This window comes from Dermochelys coriacea, chromosome 14 (genome assembly GCF_009764565.3).
Source record: "Dermochelys coriacea isolate rDerCor1 chromosome 14, rDerCor1.pri.v4, whole genome shotgun sequence".
In the NCBI taxonomy this organism is placed as follows: Eukaryota; Metazoa; Chordata; order Testudines; family Dermochelyidae; genus Dermochelys; species Dermochelys coriacea.
Genome location: NC_050081.1, coordinates 20,417,540 through 20,430,756, shown reverse-complemented (window position 1 = coordinate 20,430,756; position 13,217 = coordinate 20,417,540). Strand labels below are relative to the sequence as shown.

The window sequence follows — 13,217 nt, the reverse complement described above, 5'->3', positions numbered from 1 at the left end:
GGGGCCGTGTCAGACCCACCCTCAGATTTCTCCCCTGGCTGTAGGAAGCTCTGCAAACTGCCCTTCCCCTCCCTCCCTGTGCTTCCTGCACCCATTGCTCCTCAGCTGCAGGGGGAAGGATCACTGTATGGGAAGCTGCTCCCCCATCCACCCAACCCCCATGCATCCAGCCCCCCTCACACCCAGACCCTCCTGCTGAGCCTCACCGCTCCTGCTTCCAGAACCACCCCTGATGAGCCCCACTCCCCCTGCACCATCCCAATGAGCCATACGCATCCGGTTCCCTACCCTACCAAGCCCCAACCAGCTGTACCTGGATCCCCACCCACTGAGCTCCACACCCCCAGCATCTGGACCCTCCACTGAACTCCTCACACCCAGACTCCCCTGCTGAGCTCTGTCCCGCCACCCACAGACCCCTCCCTGCTGAACCCCAACCACCATCACTTGGACCCCCGCTGCAGAGTCCCATTACTGTTGCACCTAGAACCCCTCAACAAGCCACTCTGTACCCAGATTGCCCAACACAGAAACCTCTCAACCCACACCTGGCTCCCCCCACACTAAGCCCCTCCTGTCAAGGTTTCTTCCCACTCTGAACTCTAGGGTACAGATGTGGGGACCTGTATGAAAGACCTCCTAAGCTTTTATTTTTACCAGCTTAGGTTAAAAACTTCCCCAGGGTACAAACTTTGCCTTGTCCTTGAACAGTATGCTGCCACCACCAAACGTTTTAAACAAAGAACAGGGAAAGAGACCACTTGGAGACATCTTCCCCCGAAATATCCCCCAAGCCCTACACCCCCTTTCCTGGGGAAGGCTTGATAATAATATCTTCACCAATTGGTACAGGTGAACACAGACCCAAACCCTTGGATCTTAAGAACAAAGAAAAATCAAACAGGTTTTAAAAGAAGAATTTTAATTAAAGAAAAGGTAAAAGAATCACCTCTGTAAAATCAGGATGGTAAATACCTTACAAGGTAATCAGATTCATAACCTAGAGAATCCCTCTAGGCAAAACCTTAAGTTACAAAAAGACATAAAAACCGGAATATACATTTCCTCCAGCACAGCTTATTTTACAAGCCATTAAACAAAGGAAAATCTAACACATTTTTAGCTAGATTACTTACTAACTTACAGAAGTTGTAAGGCTTGCATTCCTGATCTGTTCCTGGCAAAAGCATCACACAGATAGCCCAACCTTTTGTCTCTCCACCCCCTCCAGATTTGAAAGAATCTTGTCCCCTCATTGGTCATTTGAGTCAGGTGCCAGCGAGGTTACCTTAGTTTTTTAACCCTTTACAGGGGAAAGGATTTTGCCTCTGGCCAGGAGGGATTTTATAGCACTGTATACAGAAAGGTGGTTTCCCTTTTCTTTATATTTATGACACCTCCACACTTGGATCCTGCCTTGATGAGTGTGCCGCACACACCTGGTGCATCTGGCATAGAAGGCCAGGCCCTGGGGTGTTTTGAGGCAGGCCTGGTCCTTATGCTGTGTCAGAGTTGGTGCAGCCCACACTGAGTCTGTGTCCCGGGGGGAAAGCTGCACAATGATCTCCCACCTCCGTGCAGCCAGTGATCTGTGCTCCCCAATGCCACGCTGCAGCCTCCACATTTGACAAATAAAATTTGCAGAATTTGGCAGAATTTTTAAATATTGTGTGCAGAATTTTTATTTTTTTTGGTGCAGAATGTCCTCAGGAGTATATTTTGTACCACTTGGACTGCACTTAGAAGATTGAGTAAGACCTTTTCCCCCAATGTCTTTGCGTATCAATCAGGTTTCCTACATGTTATTGTAAAATGTTGCCTAATGACTAAATACAAGAAATACTTGTGACTATATATCTTATATTTTTTGGAAACTTGTGTTCATGTGATAAAAACTGCTTCTGTTATTATTTCATTAGTTTATCTTTAACCTTGAAGTGCATTAATTAGTTGGATCCGCTTCCAGGAACTTTTCAATTCTTGTTTTCATTTTTGATAAAGTATGGCATCACCCTTGTATCAAGGTTATTCAACTCCTTGGGTGTTACTTAGATCACTCCTACTGGCATTGGTCTGACTTAAACTTTTAATGAAAAGAAGAAGAATGGTTGAATATTTGTTACTTGTTCTTAGTAGAGAGCTGTGAAAAATGACATTGCTCTATAGAAATGCAAGAGAATGGCAATTAGAGCTGACCAAAACTTGAGATTACAAGTTTGTTTGCATGACATTTCAATATTTCAGTTGTGTAGGTCTGAAACAGCTCCAAATCAAACTTTTAATAATTTCTCACAAACTGGAAACCCCCCGCCCAAACTGAGCTTAGGAAACAGACTGACTGACAAATGGTGTTTGGGAAACAAAATATGCCACCTGAGACAGGCAGCTGCTGACTGAAACTGACATTTTTGTCAGTTTCACTGCTGAAGCCTGCCTGCAATTTGAGTAGGCTTGCTTTCAGGAGACACTTCTGGTTTGACAAACCAGCATTTCCGACAAAACTGAATCAGAAAATTTCCAACCAGCTCTAATGGCAACTTCTAGGACCCAGAATAGGGATTCAGGGCTCCTCTGTTGATTCACACTTAGCTCAGTTGCTAGAACTTCACATAGACAAGTGAAGTAGATACTGCTCATCAGGGTGATAGGTGAGTGATCTCTTAGCTCCAACCAAGATATGAGAAAAGTTGGAAAGTTTCTATGAAGTGATGGGAATAAGGGGCTGGAACAATGGAAACCTATCAAACAGCTTATCTTGGAGAGAAAGCTTGGGCTAAAGTTTGATTTTATTAATATTTTAAAAACATTAATACCATACCCCAGGCAGAGGGTAAGTTTGGACTATGTAAGAGGTTTTGTACACTATTCAGAGCAGGAAGGGAATTACCCCAGTTTTATAAGACTGCCTATCTTGTTTAAGAAAACTGTTTCTTTATGCTGGAGTGGAAAGAAGAATGAATTCAAATCTAAATTTATGGAGTATGTTTTAAGGACAGTCTAATTGCTGATGCATTCTGTTTTAAAAGTCCTGCCAGGAGTAATATTTTTGTAAAATAATGTTAGAGAATATGGAATGTTTGATGTTTTACAGACTCTGGGTTTCTTTTTAGTTTTCTTCAATCTTTCTTTTTGCAAACATGAGTTTTTTGTGGTCATGAAAGATACTGCATGACAAGCCTGAAGACTGAAGTCTTTTACTTACCAACAAAACAAGTAAAGAACAAACAGGCGGCAAAGAACACTTTCTCGTGCTGTCAGCATTTCTTAATTCTGACTTGGAGTGAGAGCCTTTTAGGATGAGAGGTTAGCTCATTCTCAGGCCTGGTCTATATTACGAGTTTGTCGGATTTAGCAGTGCTAAATCCGAATTAACCCTGCACCCGTCTACACAACGAAGCCATTTTTTTGACATAAAGGGCTCTTAAAACTGATTTCTGTACTCCTCCCCAACGAGGGGATTAGCGCTGAAATAGACATCGCCGTTTCAAATTAGGGTTAGTGTGGATGCAATTCGAAGATATTGGCCTCCTGGAGCTATCCCACAGTGCATCATTGTGACCGCTCTGGACAGCACTCTGAACTCAGATGCACTGGCCAGGTGTACACGAAAAGCCCTGGGAACTTTTGAATCTCATTTCCTGTTTGGCCAGGTGAGCTCATCAGCACAGGTAACCATGCAGTTCCAGAACCGAAAAAGAGCTCCAGCATGGATCGAACGGAAGGTACTGAATCTGATCCCTGAATGGGGAGAGGAATCCGTGCTATCAGAACTACGTTCCAAAAGACGAAATGCCAAAACATTTCAAAAAAAAAATCTCAGAGGCCATGAGGGACAGAGGCTACATCAGGGACGCAACACAGTGCCGCATGAAACTTAAGGAGCTCAGACATGTGAACCAGAAAACCAAAGAATCAAATGGACGCTCCAGGACAGAGCCCCAGACATGCCGCTTCTACGCTGAGCTGCATGCAATTCTAGGGGGGGCCGCCACCTCTACCCCACCCCTGTCCGTGGACTCCAATGATGGGGTACTCTCTGCCATGGCTGAGGATTTTGCAGATGGGGAAGATGAGGAGGAGGACGACGAGCTTGGGGAGAGCACACAGCATACCGTTCTCCCTGACAGCCAGGATCTTTTTATCACCCTGACTGAAATATCCTCCCAACCCAACAAAGCCAGAGAAGGGCTATAAAGCAAACATTTTTTAATGATTAAGTAGGCCTGAGGACTTGGGATGCATTTGTGGCCAGTACTGCTACTGGAAAAGTCTGTTAATGTGTCTGGGGATGGAGCGGAAATCCTCCAGGGACATCTCCATGAAGCTCTCCTGGATGTACTCTAAAAGCCTTTGCAGAAGGTTTCTGGGGAGAGCAGGCTTATTCCGTTCTCCATGGTAGGACGCTTTACCACGCCATGCTAGTAGCAAGTAATCTGGTATCATTGCATGACAAGCCTGGCAGTGTATGGTCCCGGTGTTTGCTGGCATTCAAGCAACATCTGTTCTTTATCTCTCTGTGTTATCCTCAGGAGAGTGATATCGTTCATGATAACCTGGTTGAAATAGGGGAATTTGATTAAGGGGAGATTCAGAGGTGCTCATTCCTACTGGGCTGTTTGCCTGTGGCTGAAAAGAAATCTTCTCTGCAGTTAGCCACGCGGTGAGGGGGGGGCCATTGGCGCTGAGCTGTTCGCGTTTGGCTAGCAGGGCTCTTCCCTGATACCAGCCAGGCAGTGGGGGGAGGGGAAAAGCGATCATCCCAGAGAATTGGATGAGGGGAGAGGGTTAGTTTGGTTTCTGCTGCTGCATGTTAACAGGAAAACTGCAGCACTAAATGGCTAACTCAACGGGCTTTGCTTGGTATAGGAGAGGGTGGGGCTGCTGTTCTGAAGGTTGCAGAAGCCGAAAGACTATGGCTTACCATGGCTGCCTGCAAGGTGAATTCTGTTGCCTGGCCCTGCGTGTATGATCTCTAACACCAAAGCCGCAGGCACTCAATATAAGATACAAAATGTGACCTTGTACCAAAATCACATGTGCTATGTAATGTGAATAGTGTTGTTCACTGTGAAAGAGTATAGCCATTGTTCTGTAAAATGTATCTTTTTAAATACTTCCTCCCTTTTTTTTCCTCCAGCAAAGCTGGCAAATGTTTCAAGCCTCCATCCTCCGTCCCAAAGGACTATCTCAGATAAGGCGGCGAAAAAAATGCATGCACGATGAAATGTTCTCTGAGCTCATGCAGTTTGTCCGGCACTGACAGAGCTGTGGGAGGGACACAATCGCAGAGCACAGGATGGTGGCCAAGGAATGTGAGGAGAGGTGCGGCAGGAAGATCAGAGGAGGCATGAAAGGAAATGCTGGAGCTACTGCGGGATCAAATGGCATGCCTCCGGCAGCTGGTGGCGGTTCATGAACGGCAGTAGGATATTGACTGTCGCTGCGTTCCTGTTTAAAAACTCCGCCCTCCCTCCTCCCAAGTTTCCATAGCCTCCTCACCCAGACGCCCAAGAATGCTGGGTGGAAGGCTCCGGGCACCCAACCACTCCACCCCAGTGACAGCCCAAGCAACCGAAGGCTGTCATTCAGAAGTTTTAAAGTGGCCTTTTCCTTCCCTCCTACCCTCCTCCCACACCCCACCTGGGCTACCTTGTGAGTTATCTCCCTATTTTTATAATCAATTAATAAAGAATACATGTTTTTTAAATGATAGTGACTTTGTTTCCTTTGCAAGCAGAGCTGTGATCAAGGGGGGAGGGCAGGTGGCTTACAGAGATATTTAGAGGGCAACCAAGGGGGCAGGTTTTTCATCAAGGAGAAACAAACAGAAGTGTCACACAGTACCCCTGGCCATTCTGAAAACTGTTTTCAAAGCTTCTCTGATGCCCAGTGCTTCCTGCTGTGCTCTTCTAACTGCCCTGGTGTCCTGCTGCGCGTATTCAGTTGGCCAGGCGATTTGCATCAACCTCCCTCCTGCCATAAACATCTTCCCCTTACTCTCACAGAGATTGTGGGAGCACACAGGCAAGCCGCAATACAATGCGAATATTGGTTTCGCTGAGGTCTGAGCAAGTCAGTAAACTGCCTAGCGACCCTTTAATGTCCAAATGCACACTCTACCACCATTCTTCACTTGCTCAGCCTACAGTTGAACAGCTCCTTACTACTGTCCAGAGTGCCTGTGTATGGCTTCGTGAGCCAGGCATTAAGGGGTAGGACTGGGTCCCCAAGATAACTATAGGCATTTCAACATCCCCAACAGTTATTTTTTGGTCTGGGAAGTAAATCCCTTCCTGCAGCTGTTTAAACAGACCAGAGTTCCTGAAGATGCAGCGTCCATGACCTTCCCAGCCATCCCATGTTGATGTTGGTGAAACGTCCCTTGTGATCACCTAGTGGCTTGCAGCACCACTGAAAGTACCCTTGCGGTTTATGTACTGGCTGCCCTGGTGGTCCGGTCCAAGATTGGGATGTGCATTCCGTCTATAGCCCCACCACAGTTAGGGAATCCCATTGCAGCAAAGCCATCCACTATGACCTGCACATTTCCCAGAGTCACTACCTTTGATAGCAGCAGCTCAATGATTGCGTTGGCTACTTGCATCACAGCAACCCCACAATAGATTGCCCGCTCCAAATTGATTACCGACTGACCGGTAGTTGTCTGGCGTTGCAAGCTTCCACAGGGCTATTGCCATTCACTTGTGAACTGTGAGGGCTGCTCTCATCTTGGTATTCTTGTGCTTCAGGGCAGGGGAAAGCAAGTCACAAAGTTCCATGAAAGTGCCACGAAAGTTTCACAGCCACTGGGAATCATCCCAGACCTGCAACACTATGCGGTTCCACCATTCTGTGCTTGTTTCCCGGGCCCAGAATCGGTGTTCCATGGCATGAGCCTGCCCCATTAACACCATGATCTCCAAATTGCAGGGGAACGTGGTTTTAGAGAAAAGTGTGTTCATGTCCTCATCACCGCGCTGTCACCTCCTTGCCTGTTTTTCAGGTGCTGGTCTGCATACACTGGCACGATAATGCGCGAGATGTTTACAATGGTCATAAATGCTGTGGTGAGCTGAATGGCTCCATGCTTGCTGTGCTACGGCGTCTGCTCCTGCTCGGGCAATCCAGGGAAAAGGGCGCAAAACGATTGTTTGCTGTTGCTCTAGCAGAGGGAGGGGTGACTGACAACATGGTTGCTTACAGGGGAATTAAAATCAACAAAGGGGGTGGCTTTGCGAGAAACAGAATGGCCCTCTCAAGGATAGAACTCAAAACTGGGTTTAGCAGGCCGTTATTTCACAGAGGGGAGGAGGAGAAAATGAATACAAAACAATCTGTCCATTACTTGTTTTGATCCACTTCATCTATCTTTATACATCTTGCTGGCACAGACTGTGCAGTATAACCGCTAGCCATCGTCATCTCCTGGGTGCTCGGCGGAAGATGGAGCGGTATGACTGCTGGCCATCATCTTCTGCTGGCTGCTGATTAAAAGATAGTGCACTGCCGGTAGGACTCAATCACCATGAGACGAAACTTAAAGGGAAATGACCTGGCTGAGTCACTCCCATGTTTGCCCAGGCGCACCTGACCTCATCGAGGTCGGTTAAAAGAACACTCTGGACTACGTCGACGATGGCTACCAGTCTACTGCACTGTCTGCTTCCAAAAGGCAATAAACTGCTGCTGTGTAGCAATGCAGTACCGCGTCTGCCAGCAACCAGGAGACATACGGTGACGGTTAGCTGAGCAGGCTTCATGCTTGCTGTGGTATGGCGTCTGCACAGGTAACTCAAGAAAAAAGGTGCAAAACGATTGTCTGCCCTTGCTTTCACGGAGGGAGGGAAGGAAGGGGGCCTGATGATATGTACCCAGAACCATGTGCGACAATGTTTAGCCCCATCAGGCACTGGAGTTTCTACCCAGAATTCAAATGGGCGGCGGAGACTGCGGGAACTGTGGGATAGCTACTCACTGTGCAACACTCTGGAAGTCAACGGTTGCCTCGGTACTGTGGACACACTCTGCCGTCTACATGCATTTAGAGGCATTTGTGTAGGGGACACACGCAATCGACTGTATAAAAGCGCTTACTGACCTGGTAGGATTCAAACTACTGACCTAGAAGTAAATAACTTCATATCACATTACAACATTCCTGAATTTTTGTTTTTTGTTGGGTTTTGTGTCTGAGTACTTGGAGCTTACGGACTCCGTGAAACCTCTTCACAGGTTTTTGGATTTCTCCTTCAGAATTAGATTGCCTCTAGTGTTCCAGTGGAATATCCTTTGTTTGATTACATTGTAAGCAGTTTGTATTTCCATCACTGGTGTATGGATGCATTGTACCTGTAATTATTATTCATACACCAAGTTTCCTGTGATACTCCCCCATAAGTTGATGGGAGAATAGACTCTCATACTTCTAATACTAAGAAAACAAAAGCCCTGTTTTTTGTATTTATTTGGTAACAATTCTTAGCTCACTGGGTTATTGACTTGCATGCCGAAAATACTGTAGAATTAGATATTTTTTGTAATGGGTTTTGTATTTTTTTTTTTTATACGAAGACTGACAGGTGCATGCATCATATATACAAAACTAAAAAAAAAAAACCCAAGCTCCTATGAGTCATCAGACTACACTTTTTAACAAGGGGTTCTGTTGTCTTCAAATCATGAAACCAAAGGTCAAGAAGCTTGTGTACTCATTAGACCCTCCAGGTCTGGTGATTGCTATTTTTTAGTAACACATAGTGATAATTTAGCCTTTTCCCCCTCATTGCCTCTGCCATGGAGTGACATCAGCAGCTAGGTCACCTCACTGGTTAAGCAGGAAGGCAGCATTTTACTTTATTCATGGATTCTTGTAAACCAGGGCATTTGATATTGCTGTTTTCTGCATGGGCTCTAGACTGTTTAGATGGCTACAGTAGGACACCCAGATATATGGAGAGTAGCATCATTGTACAATATTCCTAGTATACCTGCTTACTAAGCTGATTATGGGAGTTGAAAGGAATGTTTTCAAAAAGATGTTTCAAAAGAAAGCTGAGTGGGTTTGCTAATAAACTTTATGAAGGTTTAAAAAGTTTGATAATACTGATTTCAAAAAATTAAACAAATAAAACCACCAATTGCAAAATAGTTGCCATGGCAAAAGGCATTCACAAAAATATCAGAGGCCAAATTCTAGACTTCTTTGCTTCTACAAAAGCAGTACTGATTTGCACCTGCATTTTGGCCAGCCTGAGAGAATCCACGCCACCCTTTCACATTTGGCTGTGCAAAATACTCATGCCAGGAGCACAAATAATTCAAGAAGTGAAGGATGCATAAGGAAACAGATGGTTCATGCAAAAAAACATGAACTTTGATCCCTTCACCCTACCACACAGAGCACTCCTGGACAGGCCTGTGGAGTGTCAGTTCTTTTTGTTTTGTGGAAGCCAGGATGGACACCACTGCTGCATTCTGGAATTCCCTCCTGGTCAGAGCTTTAGAGCCAGAATTTGTCCTACACATTTATTTAGGGATGTCCCTACTCATACACAAAATATGCTGTTCCAGCCCCTGCTCCACCTCTTCCCCCTGCCTCCGCCCACACCCCACCTCTTCCTGCCCCTGCTTCGCTCCCGCCTGGCCTCTTCCCATCCCCTGCTCTGCCCCTGCCCTTTCTCCACCCCAGCCCCACCCCTTCCTGCCCCAATATCTACTTTATTTGTAGTTAGCCTGTGGAGTTGAGGAACGCTTCTATACATGGCTTTATTTTATACATATGTGTCATGATCCCTGTCATACTGTGCACCTAGTGTACAATCTTCAATTACAAGGCTTGTCACCCCTCAAAAATCTACTTAAAAGTAACAGAGTAAATGTACAAATGAATGAATCCCACTTTCGTCGCCTCCGACTCAAGGAATATTTTCAACACACCACTGAACAGTGCACTGACCCACAAGAACCCTCCTACCAACACTACAGGAGGAAGAATTTTGCGTGGACTCCTCCTGATGGTTGAAATGACAGACTGGACTTCTACATAGAGTGCTTCCGCAGACATGCACAGGCTGAAATTGTGAACAAACAGCATCATGTGCCCCATAACCTCAGCCATACAGAATGCAATGCTATCCACAGCCTCAGAAACAAGTCTGACATTCTAATCAAAGGGGCTGACGAAGGAGGTGCTGTAGTTGTAATGAACAGGTCGGATTATGAACAGGAGGCTGCCAGGCAACTCTCCAACATCACATTCTACAGGCCACTATCCTCTGATTCCACTGAGGAGTACCAAAAGAAACTACACCAGCTACTCAAGAAACTCCCTGCTACAGCAAGGGAACAAATCTACGTGGACACACCCCCAGAGCCCCAACCAGGGGTATTCTATCTGCTACCCAAGTTCCATAAACCTGGAAACCCTGGATACCCCATCATCTCAGGCATTGGCACTCTTACAGCAGGATTATCTGGCTATTTGGACTTTCTTCTCAGACCCTATGCTACCAGCACTCCTAGCTATCTTCAAGACAACACGACTTCCTGAGGAAACTACAATGCATTGGTGATCTTCCTGAAAATACCATCCTGGCCACCATGGATGTGGAAGCTCTTTACACCAATATTCCACATGAGGATGGACTTCAAGCTGTCAGGAACTGTATCTCTGATGAGGCCACGGCATACCTGGTGGCTGAACTTTGTGACTTTGTCCTCACCTACAACCATTTCAGATTTGCAGACAACTTATACCTTCAAGTCAGCGGCACTGCTGTGGGTACCCACATGGCCCCACAGTATGCCAACATTTTTATGGCTGACTTAGAACAACGCTTCCTCAGCTCTCATCCCCTAGCGCCCCTCCTCTACTTGCGCTACATTGATGACATCTTCATCATATGGACCCACGAGAAGGAGGCCCTTGAAGAATTCCACCTGGATTTCAACAACTTCCACCCCACCATCAACCTCAGCCTGGACCAGTCCACACGAGAGATCCACTTCTTGGACACTACAGTGCAAATAAGTGATGGCCACATAAACACCACTCTATACCGGAAACCTACTGACCGCTGTACTTACCTACATGCCTCTAGCTTCCATCCAGGACACATCACACAATCCATTGTCTACAGCCAGGCCCTAAGATACAACTGAATTTCTCCAATCCCTCAGACAAACACCTACAAGATCTTTATCAAACATTCTTAATACTACAATACCCACCTGGGGAAGTGAGGAAACAGATTGACAGAGCGAGACGGGTACCCAGAAATCACCTTCTACAGGACAGGCCCAAAAAGTAAAATAACAGAACACCACTGGCCATCACGTACAGCCCCCAGCTAAAACCTCTCGAGCACATTATCAATGACCTACAACCTATCCTAGAAAACGATCCCTCACTCTCACAGACCTTGGGAGGCAGGCCAGTCCTCGCTTACAGCCAGCCCCCCAACCTGAAGCAAATACTCACCAGCAACTACACACCACACCACAGAAACACCAACCCAGGAACCAATCCCTGTAGCAAACCTCGTTGCCTACTCTGTCCCCATATCTACTCTAGCGACACCATCAGAGGATCCAACCACATCAGCCATACCATCAGAGGCTCATTCACTTGCACATCTACTAATGTAATATATGCCATCATGTGCCAGCAATGCCCCTCTTTCATGTACATTGGCCAAACCGGACAGTCTCTACGTAAAAGAATAAATGGACACAAATCGGACATCAGGAATGGTAACATGCAAAAGCCAGTAGGAGAACACTTCAGTCTTCGTGGATGTTCTATAACAGATTTAAAAGTAGCTATACTTGAACAAAAAAACTTCAGAAACAGACTTCAAAGAGAGACAACAGAACTAAAATTATTTGCAAATTTAACACAATTAATTTGGGCCTGAATAGGGACTGGGAGTGGCTGGCTCATTACAAAAGCATCTCTGCGTCTCCTGGAATTGACACCTCCTCATCTATTTTCGGAGTGGACTACATCCACCCTGATCGAATTGCTCCTGTCAACACTGGTTCTCCACTTGTGAGGTAACTCCCTTCTCTTCATGTGTCAGTGTAATAATGCCTGCATCTGTAATTTTCACTCCATGCATCCAATGAAGTGGGTTCTAGCCACGAAAGCTTATTCCCAAATAAATCTGTTAGTCTTTAAGGTGCCATCAGACTCCTTGTTCCAAACGAATGACCAGGGAAATTTAGACTGCAGGTACCATAGACAAATTTTATTCAGGTTATTTCTCTGACTTCACAAAACAGTGAACATTATAACTCCTTGTTCTGTACCTTTAGAGGTCTTGTGGGAATTTGGGAGATTTGTGTGTATAACTTATGAATTCTGTGTGAGACTGTGAACTCTGTATGTATCTTTACCAAGATGCAAACTCCATTTTTAATGAGGGAGCTAACTGCCTCTCTGAGGTCTCTTTGCCTCCATATTGGACTAAAATTCCAAAGAGACTCATTAACTAGGGATGGTCCTCTATTCAACTACAAATGTCCTAGACCGGGTGAGCTCCCCACCCTCCGAAGAACTAGGTCTTCAGCAACTTTCAGTGGCTCTCTCTAAGACAGGGGTTCTCAAACTTCATTGCACTGTGATCCCCTTCTGACAACAGAAATTAGTACATGACCCCAAGAGGAGGGACTGAAGCCTGTGCCTGCCCGAGCCCCGCTGCCCTGGTGGGGAGAGGGGGGCAAAGTCTGAGCTACACTGCCCTGAGCTGGGGGAAGAGGGGAGCAAAGCCTAAGCTACACCACCCTGAGTTGGGGGGCCAAAGCCAAAAGGCTTCAGACCCAAGCAGTGGGCCTGTAACCTGAGCCCCACCAACCAGGGCTGAAGCCCTCAGGGCAGTGGGGCTCAGGCTTTGGCCCCAGGCGGTGGGGTTTGGGCTTTGACTTTGGGCTCCAGCAAGTTTAAGCCAGCTCTGATGACCTGTTGCAACTCCCTTTGGGCTCCTGACCCACAGTTTGAGAACCCCTGTTCTAAGGGAAGCTGCTGCCAGAGCCTGATGAGGCAGGGGAGAATATCTGCGTACCTGAACACAGATTACTTCCCCCAAGGATTCCCAGTGGATGGATGAGCTAGACTTGAGTGAGTGGCATTGCATTTAGGATATTTGTTTTTTTTCCCTATACCATCTGTACTCTTTGTATTTCTCATGCTTAAGTAAAGAGCAATAGTGTGCTAGAAT

At 46.2% G+C, this 13,217-nt stretch overlaps 1 protein-coding gene across 5 annotated transcripts in view; it reads left to right on the top strand.

Annotated features, from left to right (window-relative positions):
* B3GNTL1 (UDP-GlcNAc:betaGal beta-1,3-N-acetylglucosaminyltransferase like 1) overlaps nt 1–13,217 on the top strand; it is a 320,641-nt gene that overhangs the window by 33,132 nt on the left and 274,292 nt on the right. The window lies entirely within an intron of this gene.